This window comes from Solanum lycopersicum, chromosome 6 (assembly GCF_036512215.1).
Source record: "Solanum lycopersicum chromosome 6, SLM_r2.1".
Lineage (NCBI taxonomy): Eukaryota > Viridiplantae > Streptophyta > Magnoliopsida > Solanales > Solanaceae > Solanum > Solanum lycopersicum.
This window is the reverse complement of record NC_090805.1, coordinates 43,533,954-43,551,454: the sequence shown is the minus strand read 5'-3', so window position 1 is coordinate 43,551,454 and position 17,501 is coordinate 43,533,954.

The window sequence follows — 17,501 nt, the reverse complement described above, 5'->3', positions numbered from 1 at the left end:
TGCTCAAATTGTATCATATTAGTTGTCATTTTTAAAAAGTTAAAAGATAACATTACTTATTTTATTTTTCTATCTTACCATTAATAATAATTGTATTTGAAAATTATAAACGGGTTCAATTTTAAGATAAATGACACATAAATAAAGTAGATGTTCAATGAAGAGAGATTACAACTCAAGACATAATAAAGATAAAGTAATTAATAATTATTTATATTTAATATATATTTTTGAAACGTATAAACAAATACGACAGTTAATTTTAAACAGGAAATAGGTAACATCCATCTAAAAAAATGGCCTCTTTGAGTAAGTTAGACAAAGTCAATTCCCCATACCATCAATGTCTAGTTCAATATTTAAAGGTTTAAAAAACATGAACAAAAAAGGTTAAAAGCTTGAATTTCTCCTAGTATGTTACAACTTACAAGTGTTTTTTAATCACTTTTCTCAACAAAATTATAAATTTGTTACGTGATTATCGAAATTGAAAATCAGCACATGATTATCCAAAATACAGGGACAAAAATAACCCTCCTAAATGTATGTTAATGCATAATCATAACTTCTATAAACAATTAACTTTAAAATGTTTTACTTAGCATTCACGATGTTAATGTTAATATGTTGTCACTTTCAAATGTATGTCCATGTCTAATATTAAGTTTTCAAAAGAGTATCAACAATCCATTGAGGCGCAAATAATAAGTGTACATTCATACGATGTTAAATTTGATTTTCATTGTTTTAAAGTATATTTCTTATAGTGAATGTTTTTCTATAATTGATATGATCGACGATATTTATATATATTATATGCATCATGTTTTCATATCGTAATAATTTTCTTTAAATATAAAAATTATAAATAAAGAAAGCACTCCTCATAAAAATAATTGACGACATTATATTTAGATAGATAGCTCACATAATAATATGTATATAAATTATAATATTTTAGTATATTTCAAATTATTGACCCAAAAAAATTATATTTAAAAACTCGAATGGCATAGTAAAGTCAATTTGTAGCATTATAGGGAGACTTTTATACCAATTCGACACAAGAACCAAAGCTCAATAGATGGATACATTGGTAAGGGCAATGGGTTTATGTCCTTTTAAATAGGAAGAGACCTTTTGTCCGGGGTAATTTTGTCTTTTTTTTCAATTTACGTAGTAATCTATCGAGGAAATGAGATTATTCATTCTCTTATTATTTAAATATAAAAAATGCTAATATTTTCAGATTCTTGTATATAAAAATGAAAATCTTTTATAAAACAGATATAAACTAAAAATAAGTTCGTGTATGATTAAAGAGTTGTTGCTCCCATCATTTCAATTTTGCTATTTATTACTCATTTGTGTGAATTAAATTTTTTTAATCACTTACAAGATAAATAAAAGAACGATATTTTCAAATAGTTTAGGTATAAATGAAGATCTTTTTTAAAAGGATATAAACTTTTTTTTTTTAAATAAAAAAGAAAACCTTAGTGGCTTAATAGAATATTTTTCCAATTTATGTGTATTTCTAATATTATATTATTTGAAGGTCTCAACCTTTTAAGATGACACATTTTTTCTGGCAGAATTCAAAATGAATTTTCATATATGGTTCCCAATGACGTGATAATTACGGGGTTGTTATTATTAATCTTTGTTTAGTATTTTTTTTTTCCTTTGACCATCACGATAAATCTTTAGTAAAACGTTCAAAATATTAATTATATATTCTCAATGAAATTTTAGTGTAATTTGAGAAGCTTGGAGTTATTTTACCGTTCATAATTCATCGAAAAATTATTATTTAAAAGAGTACATGCTATATAATCATATTAATTGTATTTTTTATATTTTAAAAACATATGTAATAATTCAACTTATTTTTAGTAACTGATTTAAGATCAGGAAGGTTTATTATCTTATTTAAAATGTAAAGAGGATATTATTTCTCTAATTAATAATGTTAAGGGCAAAAGTGATATTTAAAAAAAATAAAAGTAATTTATATGTTACAAGTGGCGATTATAAAATAGATTTTGATGTATAGAAAGATTCATATCTATCTAAGGTCATTAAATATGGAAATCAAACCAATATTCAGTATAAAAATCTTGCATTCTGATCACTCCTAAAGTTTATTATTTTGATTGTGCGATTTTTTTAGGTAATTTCTTTTTATTTGACTAGTTAATCAATTCACCAATAAAAAGGAAAAAAAGGAAAATTAACAATAATTATTTATCGGGCCATCAAAAAATATTATGTCAAAAGCTGACATTTTATATCACTCAAAATATTATTCTTCATCTAATATGAAAAATCAAAGATTTTAAGAACATACTAACAAAACGATAATAGATTGTATAGTCAATCTTCATCACTTAAGTGTTTCCCAACTTATCGAACGCGATAACTTGACTTTTAACTCATTATCTTGATGTTAAACTTTTCATTAATATATAATTATTTTTATCTCATTATAATAACTTTTATGAAAAACATTGTAAGTAAAAAAAAACCTTAAAGAAAAACCATTTAAAATAATATTAAAAATAATTAACAAATGCTTGCGCCTTAAAATGATGTCAGTGTTAATAGCTTATCAATGAAATTACTAACTTGAAATATTCATTTATAAAAATTTCTATTGAAATAGTAAAAATTATGACCTTCTAAATTTGAATTTTCACGTGATCAGACATTTATTATTGACTAGATAATTAACTTTAAGTCTGACAAATCAAATTAAAAATGCTTATTACTTAATTATAATTAAACAATAAAAGATATATACGCAAGATATAATATCTTATATCTATTATTTTAATATAAATATTCGATGTAGATTAATTTTTTCCATCCATATTATATCCAAATATAATTTTGATCAACTTTTAAACATACTCTTTTTCAATTATAAATTCAAACTAAGTTTTTTTGTCAATCAAATATTATCCAAATGCTTAGGTGTTTATGTTTTTTTTTTTCTAAAAAAGTGAATCGAAAAGAAAAGGTTTTAAATGCAAATTAATTTGCCAAAAAAAGAAGTGATAAACTTCTTTTTCTTTTATTTTTCAACTTTCACTCCTAAAACGTTTTTCACTTTTCCCCCCTCTATTATTTCAATTTAAGTCAACAAGATCTGAAATTACTATAACATTACAACAATAACACAATTTTCGAATTTTGAAAACACTGTGTTATTAATTTTCGAATGTAAAATTGTTAATGCATATATCTACTAATTAATTAAATAAAATTTATGTAGTACATGACATTTGGACATAAAGTGATGTGAAATTTGAAAAAAAAATTCAAATATTTGGAAAAAGTTTTTTTAAAAAGAAGAAGACGGTATTTTTAAACTCAAAATGTGTTTGGACATGAATATAATTTGGAAAAATACTTACTTTTTTTGCGATTGATTTAATTAATTAACATTTTATCATAAGATTTGATAGCCTGATTTCAAATCAATTTTTATTTATGAAGCTCAATAATGCATATTTTCATTTCCTACTAATTTTACAAATACCCCAAGTTTAGTGTTAACATATTTGATCAGTCGATAATTCGATTTTCTTTTCTTTCTTATGCTCGTAAGTCAGTCTATTCGACTTTCTCTTACGAGTCCTCTCTTTTCCGCTTTTGACTATGATTATGCTCTATAATGGTAGAACCTAGTGAATTAGGCATACTGCTTGACTTGTTTTTCTTCTCTCATGATATTTATGATATTGTAAGTCGAACCTTTGCTATTTATTGCCTATAATATATAAGAGGTAAAAGATCGAATCGTCTGTTCATAGTTTCGCTTCTGCCATTCTGTTCCTGAGCTCTACCGTGCCCGCATTTCCTTGTGTTTTGAAGTAAAAAAAATATTGCTGCCAATCTGAACGGATCGATTTATTCGATCTAATTATACCTCGTAATCTTTAAAAAGCATTCTGAGTGTATGTATATATATGGGGGCTATTATTTAAAATAAACAACTATCTATGTTATAATCTTATTTATAAAAATGCTTAGAATTACTATAGTTTTTTTTCTTCTTATTATTATTTACCGTGGAAGATAATTATCTTTTTAAAATTTCTCCAAGTTAAAAAAGAAAAAGAACCGTGCAATACTTTGGGGGGAAAAGCCCTTTAAGTTGAGAAAAAAGAAAAGAAAAGGATATCCCAGTATAATTTATCGAAAGTGAAAAGTGAAAAAAATGAAATAATTGTATGAATTTCTTTTAAGTCAACAAGATCTAAAAACGTCAATAACAATATTATTGTGACAAAATTCAAATTTTTGAAAAAATATTAGTGGGTCCATTGGCGCGGACCGCACTTCTCGTAACGATGTTGACCAAAAAGGGTGAAAGAAAAAAAAAAAAAAACAATACACGAATTCTATATATTGAAAGAATATTAATAGCTCGATTAATTGACTATCTAATCTTTTTATCTTATTGAGTCGATTCCCGCTCCTTCCGTCTCCAATCATTTTTTTAATAAAAATAAAAAAGCAAGTCTGACAAGCTAGGCTGTTAATTCAATAAAGAAAGTAATCCTTCGAATTCCTTTCTTCAGTGAAGGTTTGTTAGCTTATTGGAGTTTGAATTAAAACAGAATAGAATATACTACTATAAATTAAATTATAATAATAACACTATTATTAATACTTTATTATATAACTTAATTAACCAGTGAGACCACACTATATTCTAGGCTTAAAGCAAGACTAGGGTTTTGACCATCTCATATGTTTACCCCCCTAGTCTTCTTATTCTAAACATATGTTTAAATTAAGAGCATCGGGATTCTATATTTTATAAAATATAATAATAATAATATGTCAGTTTAATTTTATAAGTAAGAGTATAAAGAAGATTAATACAGAAACTTTACTTTCTTTTTATGAGGTAAAAATTACCTAAAGATTGTTTCCAAAAAAAAATTGTTATTGCTTAGAAAAAAAAGAGACCATTGTTTTATATAGTTACATAATTCATCGATTATATTATATCAAATTCTTAGCTAGTGAGAGTTAAAATTATTATTTGAACTCATGTGTGTGATTTTATATTTGAAAAAATTGATAAGATATATAATGGATTGGACCAATGAGAATATAGCAAGTGGCCAGTAAATATAATTGGGATAATTTGATTGATCATATGTTATATGTGGCCATGTGGGGGTTGAATTGGCTCCTTTGTTTTTTTATTTATTTTTTTTGAAAAAAAAATTATGTTATAGTCACGGGGAAGAAGGTGGGAAACATGGCATGGGCGGTAATATATATTAGGACAAATTAAAATAACTCATCGCGTGATCGAATTGATTGATCATGTAATTAGAGATTTCAGATTTAAAATTTTATGTATATTTTTTTCTATTAAACGATTTTATAGAGTTTATTTAGTACTATTTAATTGTGATTCATGCATATCTTAATAGTTATAACCTAATTATGAATTGAACTCTAAAAATTACACTTAAATGACAATTTAATATTCTTTTCATTACATTTTTAGTTTGTGTAATAATTTTTTAGATTATGATCTAAACAATTCATGTATTGTAAAAACAATAAAGATGGAGCAGCGTACTAAATGGTTATCCCATAAAAGACAATTGACACAAATTTCTTGATAATTGATTCATAATAAAATAAAGGGAAAATTTTTTGATATATCCCTTAATTTTGTAATATAGAGTTGATATACCCCTTGTTACAGAAGTAACTCATATATACCCCTTACTTATAAATAAATGACTCACGTATATCCTTTTCGTCTAACGGAAATGAATTTTTTTTTTATGTTAATCTAATTTTTAATTATTTTTTTTAAAAAATATAATCTCATATGAGTAAATATAATCCTCGTCAAACATATTTTTTTATTTTTTTTCTTTCAATGACTAATTTAAAATTATTATTTTGATAATTAAATTTATTTATATTTCACTAATATTCTTGTAAAACTTATTGTAGATGATAAAACTTTTTTCTTCGAATACAAAAATCAAATTACAATATAGAAAAAAATAGTTTAATTTTTTTTCTTTAAACTAAGGAATGAAAGAAAAAAAAAAGAATAAGAAACTCAAATGATTATAATAAAAGAAGTCAAAAAATAATTTGTGTATGAAAAAAAATTAAATATACCTTGAACTTTGATAGAAGAATCATATATACCCCTAAATCATTTTTTTTTTAAAAAATAATTTAAAACTAATTTTTTAACTTCCGTTAAATGAAGCGTATATGTAAGCTCATTTTGTAAGGAAAGGGGTATATGTGAGTCATTTCTATAACAGTAAAGGTATATATGAGTCACTTTCAATTCGAGGAATATATCAAACCCAAATGACAAAGTTGGGTGGTATATCAAACCTTTTTTCCTAACTTTAATGATTTTATTTTGACACATTACTGGAGTCTTTGCATGTTGCATCTCCAAACTTACTTTTTATTTTACTCTCTAAATATAAAATTATTTATTTATTCAAATAACTAACTTCAATTTAATTTCTTATTTATTCTCAAAAAAGAAATCTTTTTTCTTTTTTTGATATTATATTACTATTTCTATTTTATTTTTATTTTCTTATTTCTTAATATATATTATTACTTCTTTTTGCAAATAATCACTCTATACTCTATATTATCTTTATGTAATATAAAATTTTGTTCTTCTTTGAATTCTTCGTTTAACAATTATATTTTATTTTAAATTTCTAAATAACATATATTACCATAGATATTATATATACTACATATTAATGAACAACTTAAATAAAGTGAAATTACTGATGAAATACATAATAAATATTGTATAATGTAAAATTTACATAAATATTCAACTTTCAAGACTATTATGTTGCTTTTGTAACTGTTCTATTAATGTATACCGTAGTTCAAAATGAACAATTTTTTGTCATTATTTTACGCGTATCTAATAATTGTTTAAATTAACAATTTAATTTTGTATCCAATTGTTTTGTGTAATAATTTACTCCCTATATTTCATTTTGAACTATTGCATCAAATATTTTCATATTTGAATATAAGATGAAATTGTTAATTGAAACAATTTATTTGATATCCTCCAAATATAGAGAATAGAGAGTAAATTTAAACTATTTTGTGTACTAATTATTTCATCCATTTTGTATTTTTTTCCCTCTTCTTTTCCTTCGCCAAATAGTTGTGGAGTGTTTGATTTCAAAATTATGTATGAGTATCTAAAAAAAAAGTATTCTTTTTAAAGTATAAAATGATATAATAATTGGAGTTATGTTTAACTATAAATACAATTGAAAATATTTTTGGAATTCTTTGAGTAATTTTAAAGTTTTTTAAAAAAAAGTAAAAACATGTTTTTGATAATTAAAAAAAAATCCGGAAAATTGTAAAAATTTACAATAAAACACATTTTTCGAGCAAACTAAATCATGATCAAACATAAATTACATATTTGCAATATTTACATAAACCTCAATTAGTGCAATCAGATGCTGTATTAGCCACATAGTCACATTTCGTTGCAATTAGGGGATTTAACGAGGGCTAATTTTATAAATAGCAGATATTAAATTTAATAAGCCTTTTAAGTTATAATTTTCCTAATTTCACTTCATAGTTATAGCGTTGTTTGTTAAAGAAATTTTCATTTGCCAATATAAACAAGGTAAAGAAAAAAAATTGTGCATTTATTCATTTATGAATTTTTCATGATTCTAATAGTATATTTTGGTTGCCAATATACAAATAAGATAATTTTTTATGATTTTTTTTTTTATAAATTATACATCAAATGTATCACCAATCAGATACAACTTCAAAATTTATACAATCATAAATCGAATTATATAAATTTATAATAAAATTTAAGAAATTATAACCATAAATTATAAATATTCAAAATTATAGCTAAAGAAGTAATATACTTAAATATTTATCATTTGCACAATTTTTTCATTTAACAAAAGACTACTAAATTAAAATAATAAATAAAAACAAAAATCTATATTTAAATAATGAACTCGTAAAAATAAACGACCAAAAAAAGTATATTTGACATTCTTTAACCACCGCTTATCAATAAATGTCATAGAAGCTTTTAATATACATGTTGATAAGATTCAAATATATATATATATCTTTTTGACATTCTTGAACCATGCTTTGTCAATTTATTGGAAGCTTTTACTATGTCAATGAGATTCAAATAATATTTTTGGGGAATTAATTGCCCTTAGGCCCCATATGACTCTGGCATTGAAAACAACATATGATGTGAAGATGAGACCTACCCCTCGTGAAAACAAAAAATAACAACACTAATGACAAATTCTACATATTATCCAATCATATTCAAAATCGTTTAGTACGATAGATAAAAGAAGAAATAATTTTGGAATAAATTTTTTATAATCTTCAGTTCTTTATTTGATCATAAGATATGAAAAAATTTATCTTATGATTAATAAATTTGGTTGAAATAAGTTTGTTTCTATTTGTTGGTAGAATAATAATATTTAAATAATTTATTCCAAAATAAAAATATAAAATAATAGAAACATTTTTTTAAAATCGTCTTTTATATCACTTTTACATCAGCGTGTATTCAATTAATTTTTAATATACCATTTATAATTATATTTAGAGTCTTCACTATTGATTATTTTTATGATAATATGTCTTTTCATTAGAAACTTCATATAATTTTTATTTATGAATATATTATAATTTGAATTTATTAACTAATTCTTATGTTTAAATATATTTTAAATTTTTAAATACTTTTAATAAAATAGTCTATGATCAGTTAAATTTTTATATTTTACGTCAATTAAAATGAAGATAATTGTAATCTTTTTTCATATATGAGTAATATGTGCTTAAATAAAGTGACATAATAAAATCTCTTGTACTTTAACAAAATTAAGATAAAATTTTTATTTTTAAGATATATATATAAATATATATATAATTTAAACTATATTTTTTCATGGCAAGAAATTTAAATGAATCTCGTCTTACCTAACTCTGCGCTTCTCATGCCATCGTCTTTTTTCAAGGTTGGCTTTTACTTCTTTTTTAAAAAATCTCAAATATTTTTTATTTTATTATATTTTCCTTTTTCTAAACAACAAAAAGTATACAATATATACTTTGATTATTTTCTTCTTAGGATTCAATAATTCCACTTCAATTATTTGTTACATGCTGAAGTTCGATATTTTTTTAAAGTAGAAATATCACCAAGAACCCCACTTATAGGACCTCTATTTAAGTTTTGTTAAGACCTAAATTATTAATATTATTTTTCCATTACTTAGAAAAAGGACAAATGTTGCTTCTTCCTCTTTTCCTCATCTTCCTTAAACTTTAAGATAATGAAATTTGTATAATCAAAATTTATTTTTTCAATTCAACTTGTTAGTTTAATACTTGAGGACATTGTGAGTAGTTTGAATTTGTTAAATATTAAATATTGGTTAAATTTTAAATAATTTGGAAAATATGGTTAAAGCTTAAAGAAAGGCCCATAAGTGGCTATCCGTGCAGCCCAAAGTCTCATAATAAGGGCTTTCTCGCATTTTTGTCTATTCGGCCGAATAATAAGTTGTTTTATATATTTGTTGATTATTTAAAATTGCGCGTATAAGCAAATATATATGCTATTTACTTACTTAATATAATTATAATTTGTCTTAATTATTTACGATCTACTTTTAGTTATATTTACGCGGCCCAACTTTTTACTTTTGTGTAATTCAACATTTATATAATTCAGAATTTGTATGACAAAATCTGTATAATATTTGTATAATTCATAATTTGTATAACTATTTACACTTTTGATGTTTGTTATTGTATAAATTCATCATTTTGAATTTATACAAAAAAAACTGAATTATACAAATGTCTCTGCAAATTATACGAACCTGCGAATTATACAAATTCGTAAATTATAAAACCTACAAATTATACGTATCTACAAATTGTATAAACGAGGCATCTTAAACCGTATCTATAACCTGTAAATATGCAAATTATAACTATGGAGCATAATTAAATTTATTATAATGACTATTTTACGCAAGTTCCTCTTGTTAACTTAAACATCACTATAGAATAGTTCTTCGAGTTTACCAATAAGAGTGTGAGTGTGAAAATCCGACTTTCAATATAAAAGAATGACTTTATATAACAACAAATTATCCAATTTGAAAAGATGTTTATCTCAATTATTTTTTTTAAAAACATAAATATGCAATAAGTAGATCAATTTAAAATTATGACCTAGCGATTAATAAAATTTGCAAATTTTACTAAAAGATTCATATTCAAAATTCAATAATATAAGTCTCCATAAGATTTCTAGCTGACTCTATATACAGTAAGAGATGCTAACTTATGATCCACAATTAGTGGGATGAGAAAAAATATAGACATATAGCTTTCATTAAGAGAGATGCACATGCTATGATAAATAAAGAGAAAGAAGAGTATGGTCTAAAATTTGACAAAATTAAATATGCACACAAGTCTATGTCTAATATTGCATTAAATTTCCTAGTTGCAGTTTAAATTTCTTGCAAACTAAATGTTTTTTTTCAGATTTTGAAATGTACTCTCTTTCTCCATTTTAGCTGGTATAATATTGATTTGACCTATGCATTATAAAATATAATATAGAATAATAATGTTACTATATTGCCTATTGATTACTACAAACTCAATGTATTAGAAAATGGTAATAGTTAATAATAGCAATACATTAAACAATGGATTACTCCCCCGTCCTAATTTATGTGACACTTTTCGTTTTTCGAGAGTCAAACAATTTAAGTTAGACCGAAAATTTACGTATTGAATCTTCAATTTTCCTGAAATGAAATTTATATATTCGTAAACTACGTAAAAAAGTACTATGAGTCACAATAATTAATAATTCAAAATGCTTAAAAGATTTATGAACAATTTACGATCAAAGATAAGATTTATTTATATCTCAAAATTCAAAAAATATCACATAAAATTAATCTGAGAGAATAGTTATATACAAAGTTAATGGATGAATTATTTTTTCTAATACTCTACCACCAAAATAAGCCCTTAAATTGGGTTTAGACTCAAAATCATTCCCATAACTTTATATGAATAACTTATAAGTTGTGTTCCTCAAAATTTTGTGATTCCATAATATTGTTAAATCAACAAAGTACAACTAATGCAGAAGCTTTAACAAATGATGTTTCATAATCAATTGTGTTTAATTATTTATGGGCAAAAGGATAAAAATCACATACTATTAAGGAAAAAATATCATTTGTCCCTTATAAGTTTACAATTATAGAAATTCCTTAAACTGATACAATAATACAAACGCTGATACATTAATCTGATGCGCGAGATACATTAATTGTTAAATAAGATACATTACATGTTATACACGATGCACTAATCTGATGTGCGAGATACATTAATTTGATACGCTGATACATTAATTTGGTGTGTGAAAATGAGGAATTTTGAGAATTTGTAAATGTGAGATTTCTGTCATTTTTCGTTAATTTTGACTATAAAATTTTATCTATCGCTATTGATCGGTTACATGCATACATAAGTCTTCACTTCACATTAATTGATCCATACTACGTACATACGTACTAGCAAAAATTGAAAAGCATATAAACTAACTTTAATTGGACAAATCAAAATATATATACAAAATAGTCTTCACTACCCACATGTAAACGTTGAAGTTGTGCATCTATGGAAAAGTCCAACATGTATACAAAACTTGGGGTTAAGTACAAGCTTGTGAAAAATTGATTAACAAAAAATTAAAAATTTAGATGTTAAAAAACTGTACCAGAAATATTAGTATAAGTTATATATGTTAATTTCATGTTACTATGATAAAAATAAATTTTAACTAAAATTTACTAATTTGAATCTCAAATTACGAAAAACAACTTATAATTTAGGCATGAGCAGCTCAATGCGTATAAAAATAAGGCCGTTGCCTTAGGCCCCGAAATTTCGGGGCCCCCCAAATTTTTGTCTAAGAATAAATTGTGTGTTAAAGTTTTTATAGAAAAATTAATTAATTATGATAAAAAGTATAATTTTTTTTAAATAAATTATTTTATCCACTTTAATATTTTTTGTGGAGTATTTTGTTAAAAATGAAAATTAACAGTGAAAAGTGTTACAAAGTGAATTACAAATTCTTTTTATTTCTTATTAAATTTTAGTTTCAAACATTATTCTAAGCGTATTAAAATAATGTTATACTAAGTCATCAACTTTTTGAGTCAAATTCTATGGTTTTAACTCTTATCTTTATTTAATATTTATCAACTTATTACTTGTATTATTATGTTAATAATACCTATAATAATTGTCTCACTTAAAGATGTTTTTCAATGTTGAATTGATAAAATCTTACCTAAAATTAGTAACTGAAAAAATAACATTAAGTACTAATAATTTTCATCTTAATAGTGTAATTTTTTTAAATAAATACATATATAAAATATATTTATATTTTAGACCGCAAATTAAAATTTTACTTTAGGCCCTCAATCACGTTAAGCAACCCCTGAATTTAGAATTGAGTGGTATTTTCTTACACCTTCAATCTAACACATCTATTCAAATAATTAATAAAATTTATTTTGGAATATATAGAGTACAAGAGTATTTACATTATGACATTGATTATTGTGGAATAACTTTTGTTTTTATTGCCTTTTACACTATTAACAAGGAATTAACCAACAGGAATTTAGATTATTTGTTTTTTCAAAAAAAGAAAGAGGATTTATTTAACTATATATATAAGCAGCATGACCCCTCCCCCCCCCCCCCCCCCCAAAAAAAAAAAAGAAGAAAGGTTGCTGTTAGTGATATTTACTATAAACAAGTGATAATTATAAACTCACATATTTGTCATTTTATTATAAATATATTTATTTGTTTAGTTAAAATAGTCTAACTACTATTAAAACAAAATCTTCTCTAAAATTAACAGCCCTAACCATGCAAATCTAACTTCAAATATATAAGAAAACAATTTTCTTTTCAATTTGAACAATAAGTACGTAGTAATTAATTAGTTACATAACTAATAAATTAAAATGTCACGGTGACTTAATATAAGATAGTAGATACATTTGGAAATTATTATGGTTTTTTTATTTAGAAAGAAATGATACAGGTAGTGAAATGATATAACAATATATCTTTGAAAGGAATTAAAAAGACGTTAAAATCACCCTCTTAGTTTGTCATTTCAAATCAGAGTGATAAAAACCTAATTTAAGTATATCATGATAGTAAAATTCTATCACTTACAATATCTTATTATATATTTAAATCGTATGTAAAAAATTTAACGAAAATTATACATCAAAAAATATTATACTTAATGAAATATAAAAAGACATCACAATTCTTTCTCACTGAAATATAATTTAATGATTGTTCAAATACGCAATCACTAAAATTTATTGATTATAATTGCAGTTGAAGCCTTTTAAACTTAAGTCCAATCGAATTTAATGCACTTCTAGTTAGGTGGTTAATTTAGTGTATAAAAGTAGAAGTTTCAATAAGTTTTCTTGCAAAAACAATACTAATAAAACAAGTGGGGCAATGAAATAATACTATAGTTTATATACATATATAAATATAATATTTGCACGACTATCTCATTTTTGTTAAGGATTAAATCTTTATTAAAACTAAAAATATTACTTCTTTTCCACACTCATTTTCTATGTATTTTTTTTGGTTTAAGGGTTTCTTAGGAAAAATTATGTTTACAACCCTTAAAATATTGCAAAATCTAAGTTAATTCTTGTGATATCTAATTAAATATATTTTAGTTGTCAGTTAATGAAAATAGTAATAAAATTACTTTATCTCCCATCTTGTGATGAATCGTTACAAACTAAAAAGAATTAAATTATTAAATCATATAATTATTCATGTTTTTTTTTTTTTGTTTCCCACCTAATATTCAGAGTCTTCATTGGAATCCAGATCAAATACATATCGTGTATTGTCAAGTCCATTTAGAGGTGATGCTTCCAATAAGATTTTCTTCATATTAAGACTCAAAAATCGAAATCTTTAATTAAAAGTGAAGCAGTCCCACCATGTACCAAAATCCATATTGGTTAATTATCCATATATTATGTTAATTGTTAAATCTCTATGCTTAATCCATTTTTGAAGGTATAACATATTCCCATTCAACTAATTTTAAAACGAATAGAAAGGAAAATAAAAGATAGAAAAGAGTAAGCAAAATGAAAGACTCCACCAAGTACCACATCATAGAGCTTTTTAAAAAAAAATTTTATTTTTCTTGTCTAGTATACACAATACAGTTCGATTAATTTGAATTTATAGTGTATATAAAGCTTTAATGGGAGGAAATAATCCACCGGTTCATCTATTCATACAGGTGAAACTCCAATTCAAAATCTCTAAATAGGGAAAGGTACCCCTCAACTTTTTATTTAGAGCTGATATACCCTTGTTATGAAGCGATTCACATATATCCTTATTGCTATGAAAAGATATATACAAATCATTTATATAACGACAAGAATAGATATGAAATCACTTTTATAAAAGAAAAATATATTAACTATGAATGACAAAATAGAAGGATGTATTAAGACGTTCTTCTTATTAAAAAATAATAATTTTTCAATGGTAAGCATCATAGAGTTTTAATGCCAAATGTGACAATGAGAAAATACATAACTTCAGAATTTAATGAGGAATGGTCCAATGGTTAGACAAAACAACGTAAAAACAGGTTGTCTTCAGTTGTCATATTTATTATATTTCAAAAAATGTATTTAATATGACAGACAATCTATAACTCTGACAAGTTTAACAAATATACCACGCAGTACACTTGAAAACAAATTTATGATAAATGATAATAAATAAACTTCTGAGTACATATAGAGAGTTATATACAATAAAATATTGTGGTATAATGGATAAATATTTCTCAAGTTTTCAATTATAATTTTTATGTTTGAGTCCTAAGTCAATGAGTTATTGATTTTTCTTGGCGAATTCGGATATTGAATGAAAAATAAAAGGAAAAAAATTGAGAGTTTTAAATTTAAAAATTTATAAAAAATGTTCCTGTTAAAATTTGAGATTAATTTAAGCATGTTGATATCTAATCCTGACGTTGATCGATTTAAGAGGGAACAAATAAATCAAAACCTTGCTTCAATTTAAGTTACAATTATTCTTTTCCACTTATCTTGAATAAATTTTATATAATGCATGTTTTGCTCTATATGATTAGAGTCTCTTGGATTTTGTATTTCCCCTCCCTCAATTTTTAGTATATGTAATTGGACTCATATTGAGAATTTCATATTTTGAATTAAAAAAATATATATATAACATAGTGTTAATAGTTAATACATTTTATCTCTTTTTCTTTTTCAAATTACAAAAATCTCTTAAATTTTAAAGATTTAAGATATATTGCATCGATTACATTATTTTTTTTGATACAAGATACACCCATCTCGATACCTCATGTTCCGATACATTATTTTTGTTGATATATATAAGAATCGCGCAAGAATGATGTATCCAAAAATAGAAGAGAATAGAGATTTTTATAATTTTTTCAAATGATAAATTTTTTTACAAAATACAATAAAATAAGTTTTTGTATATAGATAATTTTTTCATCAAGATATTAGTTAGTAACTAAAAATAGTGAAAGAATTTCAAGTAACTAAAGAAAATGTTTTTGGAAAAAATAAAAATACTCATATTAATTATTGCGTTTATAACCATCAAAATTCAAACTCGTACGTAACTATGAGAGAGTAGTGGACAACTTAAATACTTAGAATGGTTTAAAATTGAGATTTCTTACCACTATAATTATATTAAATTCAAGACTATAGCTTAAACAACACCTTTTATGTTGTATAAGTTATGTCAATTTTAGCTAACGCTTAAACCAAATATAGAATGCAATTAATTCGAAACTAAGAAAGAGTAGTCGATAACTTAAATACTTAGGATGGTTTAAATTTGTGATTTCCCACTACTATAATTAGATTAAAATGAGGATTATAATTTAAATAACGCTTTTTAATATGGTATAACACGTTATATATGGATTTTAGCTAATGCCTAACTAAATATATAACATAATATTAATTCAAAATATAAATCGGGATAATCCACCTAATCCCGTGACCATAACACCCCTAAATGCACATCGCATTATCAAATTACAGTTATAAAAAATAACTCTAGTTTTTGTTCTCTCTTTCAAAATCACATTAAAAATACGTAAAACATCTAAGTGATATAGTAAACTTATTATTTTACAAATTATTTCTTAAAAATTGTGTTAATCAAATATAAACAAATAAAAATGGATTAATGGAGTATTTATTAAGATTTCAAAGGGATTTTTACATAGAAATTTATATTTAAAAATATATTAAATTCAAATGAACTCAATACTGCTAACATATATTTATTATATAAAGTTAAACGACACGCGTTTTTCCATTATCTAAAAAGAATTTACTTCTCCTTCCAAAATTAATAATCGTTTTAGCTTAAACAAAGAAAAACATTCCAAAATAATTATCACTCCAAAAATTCAAGACAAAAGTAGACATTAATTTCCAACTATATATAACCTTAACATCAAAAACAGAGAAAATAATCATTCTACTTATGTTTAAACTTATATTTATGATTTTTTTTAAGTGGACGTTCAAAAAACCCTAAATTGTTTCGGGCAGAGCTAGTAGCCAGCGTGTGGATCCGATCTAATCTAGAAGATTTTGCTCAAACGATTTAATTATTTGTGCGAATAAATTCATTAAATATAAACAAACATTAAATCTGATTAGAATTCAGTTATTGTCGCTTAAAATCTTTAAAAAAACCTAAATCATTCCGGAGCGGAGCTAGTAGCCAGCATATGGGTCCGATTGAATCTAGTAGTTTTTGCTCAAATGATTTAATTTATTTGTGTGAATAAATTTATTAAATATAAATAAACATTAAATTTGATTAGAATTCAGTTATTATCGCTTAAAATCTTTAAAAATTCCCTAAATCGTTTCGGAGCGGAGCTAGTAGCCAGCATATGGATCCAATCGAATCTAGTAGTTTTTGCTCAAACGGTTTAATTTATTTATGTGAATAAATTCATTGAATATAAATAAACATTAAATTTGATTAGAATTCAGTTAATATAAAATCGTGATTATAAAATTCAAAACCTATAAAGTTTGAAAACCTAACTTGGTGTTTGTTTGTTATTTTTGGTTGTGAGTGGAGGGAAATGTTAAAGGTACCTTACCTTTTTTTCCCAACTGTTTTAACTACTTTTGTGTATTCCAACAAAAGTCTTTTAGACTATTTGAAAAAAGAAAATGCAAGTAATATTTTGT